Source organism: Misgurnus anguillicaudatus, chromosome 9, assembly GCF_027580225.2.
Source record: "Misgurnus anguillicaudatus chromosome 9, ASM2758022v2, whole genome shotgun sequence".
NCBI lineage: Eukaryota > Metazoa > Chordata > Actinopteri > Cypriniformes > Cobitidae > Misgurnus > Misgurnus anguillicaudatus.
The window spans coordinates 14,209,963-14,231,307 of record NC_073345.2 but is presented as its reverse complement, the minus strand read 5'-3'; the positions used below and the strand labels follow the sequence as shown (position 1 = coordinate 14,231,307).

Genomic DNA, 21,345 nt, shown 5'->3' with positions numbered 1-21,345 from the left:
AGTGCCCGTGGGCACCAGGTTGCCCGCACGGAGTCTGTGAGTTATACCCGCCAAAACACATTATATTAATAGCCTCAATTTTGATATTTATATATTACATAAAAGAAGCCAAGCTAATAAAAATGTATGCATGTTAACATTTTAAACAATGACTAGACATCAGCAAGTAAAATTAAATGAAATCAACAAGTAAAACAAAAAGTTTTAGTAGACTATTTAAAAAAAAAGTAGCCCTACAGATTGTTTTATTCATTCATTGTGGTAGACCCCTGATCTATACAATATCTATGATATTACTATGCCTTTGGTATATTGCGCTGCCCTAATATTTTAATTTGAGATATTTTATATTTTTTATTTGCTCTAAATGTATAGTTTATTCATGCTCAGTTTTAAAATAAAAACTTTATTTAAAAAAAAAAAATTCCACCAATCACAAATAATGGCTGAAGTCATAGATATTCATACTACAGATCAAATGGTGCAGAAACCCAGTTGTGATGTTCTGATTTTCCATCTACCTTGTCGTATTTTTGGAAACCTAACAAGGAATCTCATATGTGTTTGATTAAGCTGTTGATTTCAACAATAATTAGTTTGAAAAGAGTGTGTGCCGATCCCCTGAGCCTGTGTGTCCTGATCTGTATTGGTGCCGTTCCTCCCCGACACAAACACATGGGCCTTCCTGAGTTCCCCTCGGCCCAGAACAGCACACATGTGCTCCTCTCAGAGCCAGGGTTCAGATTAAAACACCAATAACACCTCTGCATAGTGCACACGGCTGATATATCACTGGATTTTGGACTTTGTAATATATTGTTTATTCGGTGAGCAAAGCTAGCAGCTGTAAGTCAATATGAAGCTTGTCTTTGCTATTTAGGGTCGGGCTTTCACATGAATAGTTTAGCGTCAAGCTGCGACAGGACGTTGTGATCCTCCTTAGATGAAATGATGATTTATACGCTCCGTGAGGTTTTAAATGCTGTGTGGTTGTCGTGTATCGTGAGGTCATCGCTTCGGTGCGTGTTTCGAATTTGTATATTAGGTACAATTCTGTTTATTGCTCCGTCATGCATGAAACAGTGACTTGGTTGTTCTTTCATAACACTTTGTTATAGTTTTCCTGTTTTATGTAAGATAAACCTTTAAAACTTACGGTTAATGAAGGTTAATCTTGTAGTTCCTTGCCACGTTGCTGGATTTAATGTATGTCAACAATTGGGAGACTGTGTTGACACATGAAGACACTTTTTTTGTTATGAATACAGGAGTTCAATTACAATCCTACAGACACTTTACATTTTGTAATAGCTAATTTAAAGTTTTTGGTTTGCTGTTAAATCAACTTTCACATATTTCTGGCCTATATCAGTGTTGGTTATCTATAATTTCCCCTGACTCATTTTTTTATGGACTCATATACATTTATCTAACAACATTAGAGTTTTTTTGTATAGTTTATGGTTTAGTAAGATGAAACCACTCCATTTTAAAACGTCTAATCAAAACAGTAATTGCTTTATAATACGCATTCCAAAATGAGATATACTTTAGATATATACACATCTGATATATAAATGCATATAACATTTCTCAATAAAGGTCAATTGCAGGTAATATAGATATCTAAAGTGATTACAAGGCAGCACTCAATAGATATTTATAAATCTTATTTTGTGAGGTTTTGTTAAACTCCTAACCTGAACCTGAATTTTTCAGCCCAATCCTCTTAGCTCAAGTTTTTTAAAATTAATAAAAATAAAAAAAATAATAATTTTAATCTAGGTGTGCAATTTCTTTTTTGTAAACTTTCATTTGAAATAAATTGAATAAAACATCTTGATAGAATATTGTACTATTTAAAACCAAAAGCAATAAGTTGCCCCTGAAATGTGATTGGTCTAAATTCATTTTTATGACTGGTCTATTTTTATGCGTTTATTTTCATGCTGAATTACGACTTCCTTGCTTATTTGAACCATTTCCAGCCTCCTTTAACAGCACAGATTATCGAGTATTGCGTGTCCTGCAGAAAATGCATGTCTAGTTTTTAATGATTAATTAATAATGTTTATAATGCATAATGAATAATTTCAGATTAGTCATTCACACACGTAATTATATTTAAAAAAATTCATTACAGTTTTGTTTGTGAAGATTTTGAACTGTGTGAAGTGTTATTTTGTGCATCTTTATCGTATACACTGACATCTTTTCAGTCAGTTCATTTCACAGAGGATTTACTGATCTTTTTCTATCGGGACTGTGACCTGAGTTATGAAAGTGACGATAAATCAAACTTTCCATAAATCCACACCAACATTTATCAGGTGATAGTCAGGAAAAGACACGTCAGGACTGATTCATGGTGATGTTTAAAAATAGTCCTTCACAAAATGAAGTCACACGTCTTATTTCAGTGTTTTTGTTGTAAACATTTAGAAATATTTAAAAAATCTGTCAAATCATCATGTTAAAAATAGATTTTTAATTTATTTGTTTTAGGGCGTCTCTAACATGTAGTAGAGCAGTGCATGTACTTTATGTGCATATGCAGTTTGCCTTTACTGTGTAAACACGGGCCTACTTTTCACAAATATATTTCAGCTTGTTTGCATGCTTGCAGTGCATGAAGCTATACATTTTATCAGTATCTGTAGGAATCAGACCCATGAATTTGGCATTTCTACTGTATGTCCAGGCTCGACCAGGGTCACTGATTGGGAAACAAATGGTAACATTGTAACAGACCCCTGATGAAAAGGGCCCACTAGGGTCCGCTATGGTGCGCCTACTTTAGGGGCTCAGTATTTTTTCCAGTTCTGCTCTTTTTCCTGTAGGCAATATACCAAAATGTGCTGCTTTGGTTAACATTATGAGTTTGGCCGGTACTTGACCTTAAAAAGATTGACAGCTTGGGTCCTTGCAATAGATTTGAAATAAAGTGAAAATGCATAAAAAATATATGTAACCCTGGACCACAAAACCAGTGCTAAGTAGAATGGGGTTAAGCTAAACCAGTGTTAAGCTACTTAAAGGCGGAGTCCATAATGTTTGAAAAACGCGTTGGAAAAGGAGATGGGCCGACTACCAAAACACACTTATAGCCAATCAAATCAAATCAAATGCCGGGTTGCGTATGTGTGGGGCGGGTCTATCAACAGAAGGTCCAGATTCTATTGGGGTAGGGGCGTGTTTGTTTAGATGATTTCAAATATCAACATTGGCTTTCAAACATCATGGACTCCGCCTTTAATTAGGATATTAAGTAAAGATCATGTTCCATGAAGATATTTTGTACAATTCCTACCGTAAATGTATCAAAAATGTTTTTATCATTAGTAGTAAATGTTGCTAAGGACTTTATTTGGAAAACTTGAAAAGCGATTTTTTTTATTATATTCCGATTTTTTTCTCTTTCGAATATATTTCAAGAATAGTTATAGTTATAGTATATCTCACCCAAATATTGTCCTGTCTTAACAAACCATACATCAATGGAAAGCTTATTTATTTAACTTTAAAATTACCCTCATGACTAGTTTTGTGGTCAAGGGTCACATAAACTCTCTATAGTGTATATGAAAGTGCATCTGATATGTTTTCTTTGTAAATTAGCATTTTTTATCAGGCTCTTATGTTTAGGTTCTGTAATTTTACTTTAATTGTAATAAAAAGGTTATTAGTAACTGAAATGCCTTATTTTCTTATGTCACTTTAGTCATTTCATTGGTATTTAACACATTTGATTGGCATTAGCTGCAAAACCCTCTAAGTACATGCAAACAAACTGTCCAATTCTAAAAATGTTTACTCTTTACTGTCCTTTCTGAATAAAGGTAAAATCAGTCAATATCCTAATATAAACTTTCTTTAACCGGGTAAATAACTCTTGCACCTTGACGTACGAATGCCGTGGTTTATCCAATTCTTCTTTTATTTACTTAAGAGGCCTTTGCTGAAAAATCTTTGTGGTTTAATGGATTCGACAGACAAACCGGTATTTTCAAATGGCCTGAGGCCAGGATCAAGCGGATTTGAAGCAAATGTATTCAATGAACGTTTAATACGAGAGCATTTGGTCAATTTCATTATCTAATTTTTGACAGAGGTGGTGTTTAGTGGCTTTTGCAACTGATGTCTTCATATATAAATAAGATATACAGTTTTATTTACGTGCACAGATACTGTGTCAATCAATAAAAGCTCAATAATGGTTTTGAATAAGGTTTGTGGTTTAATTTTCTATGCATTGATTATTTTATATACCTGAGCTTTATCTCACACAATTATATTATAATGCAAATATTATAATTGCTTCCCATCCTCCATTTCATGATATACTAACACTCGAGGGATTATAGATATATAATCTGCTCCTAAATCCAGCACATGCTTTGGAATGACATAAGAGGTTTTGCTGGGTTTATTCAAACTGAAGAATAGTCCTTCATGAAACAAAACTCATTCCTCTGGATGACATCCAGACGCAAAGGACATGTGTCAGCCGAATAGTTACATAAACCGAATTAATTAGTTTCTATTCTGAAGTTGATTTTACACCTTCCTGCATGAGGCTGTGATGTTGTTTCTCACAGTTGGACTAATGATGAGATAAATTATTATTTTGCGTTGAAAGTAAAAGTACATAACAGATTTCCTGTTTGGTTTCCAACGAGGGTCTCTTGACTGTAGTGATGTTTTTTATTTTTATTTATATAGCTGTTTTGGAAAGAAACGTGGAAAGACAGATGGGCGGTGAGATTGTGAAATCAGACTAGATTTGGTGGTGTCGTAATGTGAGCTCAGCATGTCAGTCCACATATTGCTAAGTCACGGCTGTCAGTATAAACTAAATTTTAACCCAGACTCAGTCCCAGTATCTACAAGATTGTGAACGTGTCACAGCTTTTTACAGAAAAATTCTTTCATAAAAGAAAATATTTAAATAATTCATTCATTATTCAGTGACTTCTCATTAATTGCACACATTGCATTGCGTGACACCTGAAAGCTGGTCATGCAGTTCTGATCCTATTAAAATATTCAGATTTACAATAATTTACTTTCAGTGTGAACCAATATTATTGCATGGATAAAATGCAGTCTATTTTACTTTAAAAGAAATGTTGTTGAACTCGAATAGGAGTCAATTGCTTGATATTATTTTTAAGTTGAGTTGTGTGGGCCTGATTTCTATTTGTTCTGCTTAATGTGCTACAGTAATGGCTGCTGGCCCTGATCATTTGTAATTTGGCGTGGGCATAGCATCGGGTGATCACCGGCCATCTGGTAATAGTAGAATCAAGTTTTTTTTAGAATTGGTTTTCTCCCTTTTAAGTTTACAGGAAGGAATCGTAAGCCTCCGTGCACATTTTAATGTGAGGATGCATGTCCTGCATGAAGCTGAACATTGCTGCAGAAATTGGACATGGCAATGTGTATAGGGGTTAAAACACAACAGATGTGCACTCTGTCATTTTCTGGTGCTACTTGAGACTAATTTGTAAATCTCCAGAGCATTTTAAAGGATTAGTCAATTTTCTTAAAAAAAATCTGAGTAATTTACTCACCACCATGTAATCCAAAATGTTGATGTCTTTCTTTGTTCAGTCTAGAAGAAATTATGTTTTTTAAGGAAAACATTCCAGGTTTTTTCTAATTTTAATGGACTTTAATGGACACCAACACTTAAATGCAGTTTAAAATTGCAGTTTCAACAAAGTTTCAAATGAGTCTAAACAATCCCAAACGAGGCATAAGGGTCTTATCTAGGGAAACGATTGTCATTTTTGACAGTAAAAATAAAAATATGCACTTTTAAACCACAACTTCTCGTCTATCTCCGGTCCTGTGACGCGCCAGCGTGACTTCACGTAATTGCGTAATAACGTGGAAAGGTCATGTGTTACATATATGAAACGCACATTTGCGGACCATTTTAAACAATGAAAAATAAACTGACACTAAGACTTACTTAGGATCATTCGACATACAACAACGTCGGAACGGTCCTCTTTCTCCACACTTGTAAACACTGGGGCGTAGTTTCGCATACGTCATTCGTGACCTCTTGACGTGATAACGTATTGCGTAAGGTCGCGCTGGTGCTTCACAGGACCGGAGATAGACGAGAAGTTGTGGTTTAAAAGTGCATATTTTTTATTTTTCTTGTCAAAAATGACAATCGTTTCGCTTATGCCTCGTTTGGTATTGTTTAGAGTCCTTTTAAACTGCAATTTTAAACTGCATTAAAACTGTTAAGTGTTGGGGTCCATTAATGTCCATTAATGAGAAGAATCCTGGAATGTTTTCCTCAAAAAACATAATTTCTTCTTGACTGAACCAAGAAAGACATCAACATATTGGAGGACATATTAGTGGTGAGTAAATTATCTGGATTTTTTTTTTTTTAGAAAATGGACTAATCCTTTAATATTAGTAGATCAGTGGATTGTGACTGGCAGGTTACAACCCAAAAAATTTAAATGGTCATACAGCTGGAAAAAAATTATTGGAACACAAATAAAATGCAAATGAATTTAATGTGCGTAGGTGGTAAAGTAAGCTTATCAGCTTTTCAGTTAAAAACATTTTCCATGTTTTTTTGTCATTGATCTCAAATGCCAAACAACCAATCATATTGCAGTATGTTACATTATGCTGTAAATGCATGTGCAGTTTTGATAGCTAGCTAGACAAATTACCGTAGGTAAATGCCAACTTGGACAGGTTGCATGCCTCCATCCTCTCAAACTGTGAACTAAAGTACACTCCGGAAAGAAATATGACTCAGATACCATTAAACTCAGGTTCACTTCCAGTAAGGATAAACCTGGTTTGTGTTTTGTATAGCGAATTATTCTGCCTGATCTCACTGGAATTCATACGAGTTGGCTAATTCGTGTGAATATGTAGAAAGTGAATCATGCAAAAACTTAAGAATATTAGAATACACATGTGATTGTGTATGAATTAATACGAATTAGCCATCTTGTAAAATTTGTACAAATTTCCAAGAGATTGTGTTTAAATATTTTTGATGCAGGAAAATTTGTTTTTCTGCACTGGCTAGGTTCCATTATATTCCTTTATTGCATTGTGTTAATAATGCTTTTTGTTGTGTGATAAACCATTTAGGTATTGTGTTGAATCAATCACCCACAGCTAGAGCCTTGAATCAAAACCAGCTAAGAACCTTCATCACAATTTTTACATATATCCGTTTTTATTAACGGGGTGATGTTCAAAAGAAACTTGTCGGTCTTGTAAGCTTTCTGTCCCACATGAAAGATTTCCTCCCCACAGTGGCACAAAACACGTCAGCTTTTCTGTGGTGAGTGTTTCTTGGAAGGGATTGATTGATGCGTACTGTGGTGTTCTGCTTTGTACAGTAGACAAATGTAAAAGGAAATGCAGTTACAGTTTTCGGTGCAGGGGAATGAGGGCCACGTTGATGCCACCACCCAACCTCCATCCGTTTTGTGATTTGTCTTATCTGCTTATCTGCGAGAGTTAATATTTTCATCCAAACCAAACTTGTGCCAGTGCGGTGCGTGGTCTGCTACCCTCATCATTTTTGAAAAGCAGTATCTCGTCCACAAATATAAACTCTGTCATCAGGTACTCACTCTCAGATTTATGAAAGATATGGAATAAAAGTCGTTCTTCATTGTCTTTCCCTTTGCCGTAGCTCTTACATAATATTTTGGTGTATTGATGTTTGTGCACCATTTATGTAGTTTAAATAACATTTTTGTAGTCCATTTGAGAGCTTTAGCCAAATAATGAAATTTGTTGTCAACAAAGTCATCCATTAGTCATCCATTAGTTGGTCTGTGACATCACATGCACCCGCACCACCGTCAGAAAGCACGGACATGCGCCCGAGCTGTGCTCTTATAGTTAAAGTCAGGCACTGTTTCTTCATACAGTACTCTTCCCACCTCACAACCAGCTTGGTTAAAAGCAAGGCACTCCCTGTGTCAGCGTGGGTTTACTCCGGGTACTCCGGTTTCCTCCCACAAGCCAAAAACATGCAGGTTAGGCAAATTGGAGATGCCAAAATTGTCTCTCCCCCAACCTGTGTATGGATTAACTGGTTCTCGTCATGAATATAGCCGTAGATTTTGGAATGACGTAAAGAAATAAAGGAAGAAGAAAGAGCAAGGCAGCGTTGCCAGGTCCTTTGGCTTTCAAATCGATTCTGAATTGGGCTACTTTTAAACTGGTTCTGCAGGTTGATGTTTTTTTGCGGGTTAGAGGTGGAAGGATTTGGTTCATTGGTTGTTGGTATTTGGGCTGTAAATAGTCATTGGGATGCGTTTGGACTAATTTTGAAAGGCCATTGGACTGGATTTGTTAATATAAGTGAGTTTGTATTTGTTTATTTGTTTTGTGGGTTTTCATAAAAAATGTTAAACCACAAACTAAGCATCTGTTAATAATGAATAATATTACTCATCAAGGTCTAAAGTTGAAGATTAAAATGAGTTTATTAATCAGTGGCAAACTGTCCTCAGCACATTCCTGAGGTCTCAATATTTTGACATTTAAAGATGTTTTACTATTTTAAAGTTGCACAAACTTAGTAGTGCCTTCTTTAGCTATAAGCCAAAAATCTAATTATATATTAATGTTTTTATCCGATTAGTCGATTAATCGAAAATAAAAACAATCATTAGTTGCAGCCCAACTTGTAGGAGACATAAGGGGTATATATATTATAAAGAGTACATACATGTATTTTTGTGAATTTTTGTTTTAAAAGCATCATTAGCCAACTACGGTCGCAAGTTCCGTCATTTCAGCATAGTTCAACGATTCGGCTGTTTTCGAAACCATCGTTCCAACGGACATTCATAAACTGCATCGCAAATCTGTGTGGTTGTTGTAACTACAGTTGTCGAGCTGTGGTTGCATAGTTCATTGTTATTATGACATGTAGTCCATTTTACGTCTTTAAGTTTGTAAACAGAATTAAAGCGCTGTTTTTGAAAGTGCACATGTGTGCAGGCCTACAGGCTTGTAGACCCTGGTGAATCCCTTGGAGGAGGGACGTAAGGAGTGACTTGCGCATGAATTAAATATCTTTACATAAAACTACATCACAATAACAAAATCAGTCTTCCAATGCAATGTGCGTTGCAATAATCTGACATAAAATCGATTTGAACGGATTAATTAGTACACCCTTCCACGTGACATCATCAGCGTAATTGTTGAATCAACAAGGTTCAGACGACAAATGCAAACGAAGTTACTATGTTTTTGGGACTAGGTAGTGTGTTTCTCCCACTATGCATTGTATAATGGTGGTTCAACAGCCAGTTACATCGTTGTTCGGTAACGCACTCCAGATTTTGGTCAGCTTGTATTGTTTTACTGTGTTGTTGTACTGTGTCAGCAGGTGTTTGGTGTGTATTTTGGGACAGATTTTGCCAACCATCCAAAAGAATGCTGTGTGCTAAGTAGGGTTGTAACGGTATACCGGTATGGCGGTATACCATGATATTAACATGTACGGTTATCATACCGTAAACATTTGCTTATTCACTTCATTCCACCTGACTGCTAGACTCCACTCGTTTATATAAAGCAGACAAAATGTCAGTGCCAGAGACTACAAATTCTAACCTTTATCCCCGACCGGGAAAAAGTTAAAATCTGCAGTATGGGAATACTTTGGGTATCCGAAAAACAAGCGCGGGGTTGTCCTTAAAGATGGATATCCAGTTTGCAAGAAATATGGATGAAGAGTGGCTTCAAAAGGAGTAAATACGTTGAACTTGTGCTACCATATTCACGAACATCTGTGCAGATAAAGGTGTGTTTTGTTTAAAATTTAAAGCAGTATTATTTTCGTGATGCAGAGGGAATCCCGAAATCCAGTCATGAAAATCGGTCATAAATCAGAACCGGATATGCGTTTAATTTTCGGTGGATCTATTTTCGGACACAAAGCTGTTATATTAATGCGCATCTAAAAGGAACTGTTTGAGAAAAGTCTTTATGGCATTGCTTGTAAAATATGTGATTTTTGGAGTTGCACCTTGTTTTTGGTTCGTTAAGACCTCTTTGATCCATGTTGCATCCACATTTCAGATGGAGTCCACTTGCTTGGTGTGCACGAAGGTTGGCAGCTCACACTTACTTAAAGGAACCAGATCAACTCAGCAACTGCTCAAACAAGGTCTTTGTAATCGAACCAAATCTGCCAAGCGTAAACACACTTTAATTGCAAATTTTATAGTCTGCACAAAAAGATTGTAATCTACTTAAAAGGTATGTTGTTTCGTGAGACTATTGGACATTTAGCTATAGCCCTATAGGACTTTAGCAGGAAATTAGATTGATGTCAGGTGTATTAAACCAGACTTAAAAGGAAAAGAAAATGAATGGAGAGTTAGATTTTGCAATAAAACCATGAACAGGAATGTAACGTCCATAGTGAAATTGCAGTAGTACCATGAAATGTACGTTAGCATCAAATGCGATAATATAAATGGAAATAGTGAAGTCTTTAAGAATGTAGTTGTACTATTATAATATTTATGAGCTGGACAAGCACAGGCCCATTCAATTCACTTGCATGGAAAAGAGCAGCCACAATATTCTTTAAAAATTTACCGCTTATGTTCCACCGACTAAAGGAAATTATACGGGGAACAATACAGACAACCGGCACATCCGGGAACTTGACTGTAAATTTCGTCACCGCCCCTTTTCGGGGGATAAAAAATGAGCGCGTCCACTGGCTTCCATTCAAAACAGCGGAACAAAGCAACGCTTCCACACAGCCGGCAGGCGCAAACAACCTATGAAATCACTCAGACTAAACATGTTGAGTATTTATCTGTCCATCCTGCCCGCCATCGAGCGCGAAAGGTACACCAACACATCCAATTTGGTCAACACAAAGCTTACACAAATTTGATGCTGGGAGAATGAAAGAGACATGTTTTTATATTGACCAAATTAAATATGCCAATCCATCCCTCGCGCTCCATGGCCGGCAGGGTGGACAGATTTTTAATCTGAGTGATTTCAAAAGTTATTTACGCCTGCCGGCTGTGTACGAAGGTTGCTTTGTTCCGCTATTTTGAATGGAAGCCAATGGAACGTCTAGTGCGATTTCCCCCAAAAGTGGGCGTGAACCTGTTCAGAGACATTCTATGACGTTGCGCCGGTTGTGCGTATAATTGGGTGAATGAATGTAAAATAGAAAATTTTCATTTTTAAATGAACTGTTTCTTCAAGACCAAAGTTCTTGCTTTGCTCTTCAAGTGAAAGGTTTTGTCTTGATTTTTCCCCTCCCCTGACTATCATAAAGGAGGAGTCGAGCTGCACTGTAAGTAGGCCTGAAGCCAGCTGGACTAAAGTTGCAACTTTGCCCTCAAGCTTGCTGAAATACCTCTATGTTTATTTAGATTTTTCCGGGAGCTTTGCTTGGATTCGCTCTCGGGTGCTGAGATATTACAGTCGGTGGAATGCAGTACCTGAATCCCGAAGAAATCATGACCGCAAATCCATTGTGTTTTTTCAGCTGTTCACACATTGAATTGTGGGTGTATTTGATATTAGCACAAGCTGTGCTTTATTCCTAACTGAAAGCACAATTTTAAGATGCTTAGACAGATGTACTCTTCTATAAGTAAGGAAATGTTTGTGGGGATATGGTTATGGTCGCTGGAGTGAATGTGTTTTACTGAATAATAATGTTTGGACCAGATTGCATAGCAAAGGTCAAACCCCTAAGAGCTTTATATAAGTCTTTTTATCTGTAAAACTACTCCAGGAATGGTTCTCATACAGTATATTAATTCATGTTTTGTACAGTTTCCTTGTAGCTTAATTGATGGGGCATTGTATTAGCAGTGCAAAAGGTCATGGGTTAAATCCCAGGGAGCCCTATACAATTTCCAAATATACAATAAATGCAGAGTTAATCGGATTTAATAAATGCTGAATTCATTCGCTCGATCCCATTACTTCTGTTCAACACAGAAGCACAAGCAATGACAAAAGAACATAAGATAGCAACAGTAACTAAGAAAGGCGGGCTTAGCAGTGAATAGTCAGAATAGTGCTTTTTGCAAATGCTCTGTTGCTGGCTGCTTTATCATTTTTACCATTTAACTAAAGCTGATGTTCTTTAAAGGCTGAAGATATAATGTATTTTGAGTAATTTGACCTTAATTTAAAGCCTCGTCCTCCCCTGAAGTAGTGCACTTTAAATCACTTAGTTGGAAATTAATTGATGCTTTTAAACCAAACTTAGACTCTTACACAAATTTGCATGTACTGTCTTTTCTATGGCTTTCAATCTGTGCGGATTTTTGTTGTGTTTTTCACATTATTATTATTATTATTATACGTTTCATCTCTGGTTCTGGAGAATTGCAAGAATTTTGCATTCTGCTTTTGCATGTACTGACCATCTCATCTGTGCGCTTGACCTCTGACTGCAAAGAGTAACATTTTGGCCCAGCAATTACACTCCATTCAGCTTTGTTTTTCTCTGCACCAAAATGAGATGTTTTTCTCTGGGAAATTAGTTCCCCATTATTTTCAGCGAAAGTAGAAACTAAATTGCCTGCCGTGTTGACAACCGCATCTTTGAATGAAAATAAGGTGAAAATGGTGCTGGATCTCTGTTGACTGGAACAAAATCTTAACCACCAAAAATAGCCACAAAGTGCTGGTCTGATTTTATGGTTTTAGGGAAGTTTTGGACATCTGTCAGACCAGCTAAATAACACATTGCCTAGATTTGTTAACTAGAAAACACTGTCACTGGTTTCACTAGGGCAGTGCCCTTTCAGAAAGTACACCCTTGTACATAAAGTGTGCATATTAGTACCTCAAAGGTTGGTACGTAATTGGTACCAAATTGATACATTTTTACATTTTGTATGACTTTTACTGGGGAACCGCCCCGGTGACAATTTTTGGTACCATTTTTTCTGAAAGTGTACCATTCTACCAAATAACGGTACGATCCTTAAATGTCTCTCTCAGTAGCTTCAATTAAATGTAAAGCTGCATTGTAGTGTAAGTGTAAAAGCAGCAGTTATTGATTTTAATGCAGGTCTCTACTGATGCATCTGTTGCTATGGTGAGGATCTCAGGGTCTTGTGAACGTTCACTTTTAGATGACTTCCTGTCTGTTCACGGCTTTCATGTGGTCAACACAAAGTGGATACAAAACTCCGACCTTTGTCACACCACCACCTCAGACTCTTTCATACCGCAAACAGGCATCGACCACATGCATGGGACTTTCTGTCCTGTGATAACTGCAATTCCTGCCAGTTATTTTGGTTTTTGAAGCTGAGTTTTTTTTCTTCCACCAATATTTAGGTCAGTGGTTCTCAAAGTGTGAAGTGGTACGCGGGCTCCCAACTAGTGGTATGCAGAGGAATCACTGAATTAAATGTAAATTCACAAGTTCGCCTGCCTATTCAGTCTTCTTAAGAATTAAAGGGTAAACAAACTTGGCTTGGTGCCCTCGAAGGTAGATCAAACCCGAGGCTCGAAGTTTCTGTTTATGTGGATTTACCATTTAGTTAGTTCCTCTGCTTATTTGATAGTTTATTTAAAATCTTTGTGTGTTGTTGGATGAATTGTCTTGCATCCAAACAGTTTGCTTAGGTAGACAAAACAATATAATCTAAGCGAGTTTAAAGGGGACAGAGAATGAAAAACCATTTTTACCTTGTCTTTGTTGAATAATGGTAGTCTACCCGCATTCACGAACATAAAAAAAGTGCTAGACATGTAAACATCTCAGTCTTATAGAAATTCCTCTTTTAGAAATGTCAGCCAGAAAACGTCCCAATCTGAAAAACTGATGCTTATGACATCACAGGCATCTAACTGCCCCTCCACTTTAAAATAATTGGCTACATTTTTTGAGTGGCAGTAAAGTCAGCCAATCAGTAATGAGATTGCAAGTTAAGCCAGTAGGGGGAGCCAAATAGGTGCAAAACCACTTGTTTAAAATACCCCACCCTAATAGAGCTATCTGAGAGAGGTTTTTAGGAAGCTTCTAAGGCATTATAGACCCAAACAAAAATTTTGTGTCTACATGTCACATCACAGAACAAGGATAAATACCCCGTTCAATCATTCTATGTCACCTTTAATGAATGATTATTATAATATGGCTCTGTGGTAGTGGTTCTCAAAATGGGGGCCGAGATGGTGCCAGGGGGGGCCCCAATTTTATAAGTTATGTCAACTTGAGATGCTCCTATCAGGATTTTTGCAGCTGATACCGAGTACCGATTTGTTGTTTTTGTGATCGGTATATTAAATTCTTTTATTTTAGGTACACTTGGGTACATTAAAACAGAGCCCATCTCTAATTTTCAAATGCATACAATGATTTTAAATACAATACAATTTTGATGCAAGATGAAAAATGTATGCTGAAACAAGTCAGAACAGTCTAGTGGAGAAGACTAGTAATTAGATTAACGTTAATCTTACGTTCATTGTTTGCGGAAATAAATATGAAAAAAAATCAATTAGTGGCCTTTGAGAATCGATTTTGAATCGACCACGTCAAAAAAACCTATTAATCGAAAAATCTATTTTTTTGCCCAGCCTTACTATGATCTAATAGGGGTGTGACGAGACACTCAATCCACGAGACGAGACAATATTTTTACACTTTTTAAGAAATCCTCAATGATAAAATAAATGAATAAGAAACTGAAATCACATTATGTTAAAGTGTTTTAACTATTCAAGGACTGGCCCTAACAATTATTTTGCTAACTGATAATGAAGTAATTTGTTATTTTTGGGTAATAAAAATAGACCCAAGTGAGCAATAGCCTTTAAAATTACATAATAACGAAGATGCAATAATAATTGGTTCAAATAAAGTATAAAAACCAAGTTACATTAAACAACATTACATTAACAAACACATTACATTTGTGGTCTACAAATAAAAAGCATTATGTATTATAACAAATGCCTGCAGGGGGCGATAGTGGACTCGTTTCGCGGATGCTATCTTCACTTTCACTTTAGAAGGAGAAACGCTTATTTTTAGCCAAACAATGTTTAAATCCATTAAAATATTTAATATATGTCCATTTCTTTACAATAGAAATTATACAGTCACTGTCATTTTTTAACAAGAACATGCAGCAAACTCCGAGTGAGGGTTTAATCTGCTGAGACTTCACATCTGACACTGATCGACAGAAAACACAACGCGTCTCAGACTTCATTCGAGTTCCCAAACGAACAATATTGGAAACCCAAACAAAAAGCAAACGCAATAAAAGACAGAATATAATGCATGCACTGTAAAAGGTTCAAACAGAAAGCTGCATCCTCTTGAGGTCGCATATGTAGGCTGCATACGTCATCAAGGTTTATTTCAGATAATTAACTGAGCATTACATGCGCAAGTCATGGGCATATTACAACGATTTGCGATTAACTAAATAATTAGTAAACTTTATAATTGTGTATATTCTCTAATAAAACAGTCTTTATGAGGTAAATGTAGTCTACAAATACGACATCCGAAGGATGCAGTCTTTTATTTGAGAAACGGCCAGCATTTCACCTCCACAAGAAATCTTGTGACATAATTAATCTCGCAAGACATATTTAATCTCACGAGATCTTGTCGCACGAAATCTCATCACACCCCTATGATCTAACAATGAACAAAAAAACAGTATTATATCCTTTTTACATATGACATTTTAGTGTGTTTTTTTTTTTTGGCTCATTGTTGGCACATTTACACACTTCACTTAATTATTTTACAGTGCAATGTACAGACCTTGACATAAACCCATGTACACATTAACACATGACCTTGCTGTTAGAAATGTCATGCTCTACTAGGTGAACTACACAACCACAAACTCATTATTATAAAATATTCATTTTCTTGCCACTGAAGTTTATTTTATAATAACTTATATTTTTATATATGTGCTGTAAACAATGTGTTTAATATAAATTATTATTATTATTATTATTATTATTATTATTTTTAAATAACTAAAAAAACAGTCACAAAGGTATATTTGTAGCAATAGCCAAAAATACATTGTGTGGGTCAAAATGATAATTTTTATGGCAAAATCATTAGGATAATAAAGATCATGTTCCATAAAGATATTTTGTATATTTCCTACTGTAATATATCAAAAAAGTATTTAGCGTCAGTAATGTCATGTGTTGCTAAGAACTTCATTTGGATTTTTTGCACCCTCAGATTCCAGATTTTCAGATAGTTGTATCTCAGCCAAATATTGTCCTATCCTAACAAACCCTAAATTCACTTAACTATTCAGCTTTAAGATGATGTGTAAATCTTTTTTGTGGTCCAGGCCAGCGTCACACATTTATTTTTGGCTGTATGGGAATAAATCTGATATCTGACTAGAAGTCGGATGTGATGCAATGAAAAGAAGCATTACATTACATAATCTGAAATCCCTTTTTTGTGCGGGCAGGAAACTGTTGCATGTTCTTAGTGTGTTGCAGTGTGTATTTCCTAAATCTTCTTAAAGATCTCTTTTTTTAACCTGGCATTGTGGTAATGTGTTTTCTCTTATATGATCACTTGTGTGGGATGTTTCTCATTTGTGAACAGCTTTAGTTCCAAACCAACAAATAAATAAATGAATTACTTCTTACAATGCATCTTTATTGTATGTAACCAAATGGACAGTTAACTGTCACCACAATTTCACAATCAGGAATGTGTATAATATCGTAATTTAGACAAACATCTTGCACAAATGAGACACAAATGTCACTTTAAATGTGGTGGTCTGAAAACTGACAAGTCTGGGACTCTAAAATGACTTTGCACATTACTGTGGTTTGTTGGTTTCTTCAAATGCTCCAACGAAATGTGACTAAAGCACACATCATTAAAACCACATTTCCTCTTTAAGTGAATTATAGACCAACTGCTTTAAGTCTAAAGATGACTCGAGACTGTGACAATGTATATTTTACAGTAACTGCTTTGCAAGCATGTTTCGGTGGAAGCTTCGCTCTCATTCTTCGCCTTTTCCTTCCTTTCGGTTTCCCTGGGCCTTTGCAACACGTTTGAGCACAGCTATAAACAGGCAAACGTTATGGGAGGATGTAAAGCAGCTTGTCATCTTCACTGACCTCTTTTTCATATCCTTTCGTTTTTCTAAAAAAAAAAAAATCATGTTTGTTGGGTAAAACAAGAATGCTGAAATCGCCCATTAATGGTGTTTTTAGCCGTAATGGCCTGTTGTCGGCACAAACACATGTTGATTACATGTGTGGTAAGGATATTTCGGATCAAATAAGGACACAAACTTCCTGCATTTTACTGCACATCCTGAGGGCCCTCCAGGTGTCTCTGATGCTCCTCACATGTTGTTTACAGACAGCAAAAATAACAAATAGAAATTTCCCTCGGAAAACACAAGCCACTGGATTTGTAGCTAAATCGAAAGCGGAAAAAATATTTGTGCTTTCATTAAAAAACAATCAAGTCATCACATGCATTATTTATCACATCGTTCAGTACTATTTTTAGTTATTGGTTAGTTTGCATTTTTGTTCTACGTCTTGCATCTAGAAAACCCATCATAGTGCAGTACTGCAATGAATGTGCTATAAATATGTAAATTAAATGTGCTATTCATGTGCCATCACTGGAAATTGCAACTATTTTGTGCTTTTGCGACTTTTACTGGATGCACTCAAGTCCAGAGTCAGTCACAATGGAGAACAATCGTCACTGATTTGACCAAATTTGCATGATGGCATCAGATCTTTAAAATATATTCAAGTGTTTTGGGCTTTGCTTTGGGCTGTTTGTATTTCCTGAATGAGATTGTAATTTATTTGCAGTTGTTTTACAGAGTCTGCCGCGCCATTATTTGATTACATTTTCCTGCACTTAGCTCCATGCTGGTTTAATATTGTGTGTCAATGAAGATAAGTGGCCTTCTAGATAGAACAGAAAGCAAACTGTGATGAGATGCTTTACACTCTAAAAAAACAAACGGTGCTATATAGCACCAAAACTGTTGCTTTGGATCGTAATCATAGAAGAACCGTTTTTAGTGCCATATAGAACCGGTGAAGCACCAGTGAAGCACCTGTGTAGAACCATATAGGGGCCATATAGAACCACTATAGCACCAAATATGGTTCTACATAGCACTATATGGTTCTACACAGGTGCTTCACTGGTGCTTCACCGGTTCTATATGGCACTAAAAACGGTTCTTCTATGATTACGAGCAAAGAACCACTTTTGGTGCTATATAGCACCGTTTGTTTTTAGAGTGTAGATGTCTATCATTTGCTCACTTTTGTCTAATCGGGTTTTGCATTAACTGTAAGAGGTTTGGCTTGAGAGTATACTTACTGTATATCTGACCAGCCAGCATTTGGTTGAAAATACAAATCTAACGCTCTTTAATTTGATTTAGTTTTTGTTTATACTAGGGATGCACCCAATATTCGGCCACCGAAAATTTTCGGCCGAAAGACTTTTATAACCGAAACAATACGGCCGAAACGTTGTTATGACGCAAATAGAAACTGCGACCTGCACGTGCTTGTCCGAAGCAAAATGTCTGCAGTGTGGATGTATTAAACTCTGTACCCACAGAGGCACATGCGGTTGAAGTGTCCGGTCCAGACGTGATCATCACAGTATGCCCTTCAAAGATCAGAACTCTTAATGTGTAAACTTTAGAGAGAGTCGCGCTGTGTCTCATACTGTAGTCCATTAATATTTGGCGAATAAAGCAATGAAAATAACGTAACGTTTTTATGTGAGCGACTGTTGCGCTGTTTGGGATTCGCCCCTTCGTCCTCGGTCTCTGTGTGCGCAGCGCGCGTTTAAGTGCCCTCAATAGTGCGCAGGCGTTTAAGTGCCCTTAATGGTGCACACACAAGAAAGACGCGTTTAAAAAACAAGCTAACATAAAATCTTTCTGTTATTGACAGGGCACATATAAAGAAAATTATCTCCACAGTATTCTTTTTCTAATAAAAACATTTGTTTATGTCTTAAGTGTATGTATAGATTACAGTCAGAAACCAGTCTCTGCTTATTTAAAGAGACAGTAACCTTAATTAAAATACTTAAGTCTGTCATTAATGTTAATCAAACAACCCAAGACAAAGAGAAAATAATTTCTGTAGCTCTAAAAATAATAATATATTTAATTTATATGATAAAGACATTGTTATGATTCATTTAATTTGATTTCTGTACCTAATGATAATTTCAGACCTTATTTATGTACAACTTTATTCTTTTTTATACATTTTTGCAATTTCTTTATTTGTTGTTAGATTTTTCCCACCCCCTTTTTGCTGATCCGAAAAATAATCTGATTCATGACTCAAAAACTGTAATGTGATCCGAACCGTGAGTTTTGTGATCCGTCACACACCCCTAGTAAAGTTATTACACAGTGATAGCCATAAATGCAATTGTACTAATAATTGGCATAATAATTTCTTTCGGTGTTTCGGTTTTTCGGCCTTGGTTTCCTCGTTTTCGGTTTCGGCCAAGAATTTTCATTTCGGGGCATCCCTAGTTTATACTGTAACAGATCTCTATTTTCTCTAAATTCATTTTTAATAGCCTTATTATTATGGTCAGTTTACTTCAATTGTCCTGCAGTGTGAGAAAGTATTGAATTAAAAGTAGAGTTCGTAAAAACCACAACTAGTTAATTTAAAATAGATTTAGATGGGAACACAGATCAACTACTTTACCCTCTGAAATGTGTCAGAGAAGGAGTAAAATAAAACCCTCGCTTCTCTGTTTTCATGCGATTTTATTGGACCTCATGTTCTCGGGGTTTCGAGGACGGTTGTGTCTGTAAGATGCCACTCCTGTTTAGGTGAACTGTATTTAACCGTGGCTGCTGTCCAAGAATTTATAAATTGCAGACTCTTCCGTTCGAGTGCGTAATTGTTGCTGGGGCTTTATGTTCTTCCTGATTTCTGTAGAACAGCAGATAACATACCTCACATAAGTGTTTGTGAATATTTTTACACAAGTGTACTTTAAAATACGCTTTAAAAATATGCTTTAAAACAGTATAGACAATATTGTATAGAAAATATAGCAATGGACATATGAAGAGTTTCGTTGCAAAACGAGATAAATCCATTTTTTTACATTTTTGTCAAAACATGTTTATTATTATGTTATCATGTTATTATTTTGTTTTATGGTGCTACTTAGCTGTATTTTTTAAGTTATGAAGGTTTAAATCAAAACAAACCAGCTGCAGTTGCATTGATATTAATTGGAATGTACAACCAAAAAACGAGATTTCTGAACAATTAAAAAACGGTGGTTATCTCGTTTTGCAACGAAACTCTTCATATTTTTATATACACTGTCCGAAAAAAGTGAAAAAAAAACTTGTACCTTTCTATCGCTGGGTTTGGTACTCTTAGGTTCCGTTTTGTACCTTTACAGGTATACTAAACATAATACCGTACCTTTAAAGGTACCCCTAACATTTAATATGGTACAAAGATACACAAGCGGGTCCTTAGTGTAAAATATTGTACCCCAAATGTTACAACATTTCAAAGATGAATCTTTTCAGGGTACCACTGCAGTGACAGAAAGGGTACAGTTTTGTACCTTTCTTCTGACAGTGTAAATGATCAATTAATATAATCCTGGCAACCTTGTAAATTAAAAAAAAAATGTGGTAAAAAAGTGCTTCATTAAAAACAGATCAAGTTGTCACATCATTTTTTTTATTTTGTTGTACTAGTTTTAGTTTTTAGTTAGTCTTGAATTTTTCTTGCATCACAAAAGTGCAATGCGGTACTGCAATGAATATGGTATATGTCAATTAAATGTCCTATAAATGTGCCTATAACAAACTTTAACAATGCACAGATGGCAAGATTTTATATAGGCTGTATACGAAAAGAGACAATGACTTCGGAGACAAGAAGGCAGCTCAGAGAAACGCTTTCGGACACACTTCATAGGCAGTGTGTTTGTAATATAAACAGAGAGCGCCTTTGTGATAACTAATCACATATTTGAAAACTACTATATTAATTTCTGGCTAGAAAATGGAATTAAAAGGTGTAAAAAGTGAAAATATACATTTATTTACACTACATTTGTGCTCCAGCCGCTTTCTTGGCCGCCATTTTATTTTTTCGAACCCGACCAGGCTCGACCAATCACATTCCCTATGCGCACACACGCATAGATATTGGGGCAGGATGATGGAGGTATCTCAGGAGTCAGGAAGTAAATCTAATATTGGATTCGGACGTGCCTTGATGCCTTCCTGCCTTGAAATTCTG

At 36.0% G+C, this 21,345-nt stretch overlaps 1 protein-coding gene across 2 annotated transcripts in view; it reads left to right on the top strand.

Annotated features, from left to right (window-relative positions):
* The window catches only part of LOC129423195 (glucocorticoid receptor), an 80,869-nt gene that overhangs the window by 3,679 nt on the left and 55,845 nt on the right, over window positions 1–21,345 (top strand). The gene's annotated exons all lie outside the window — the stretch shown is intronic.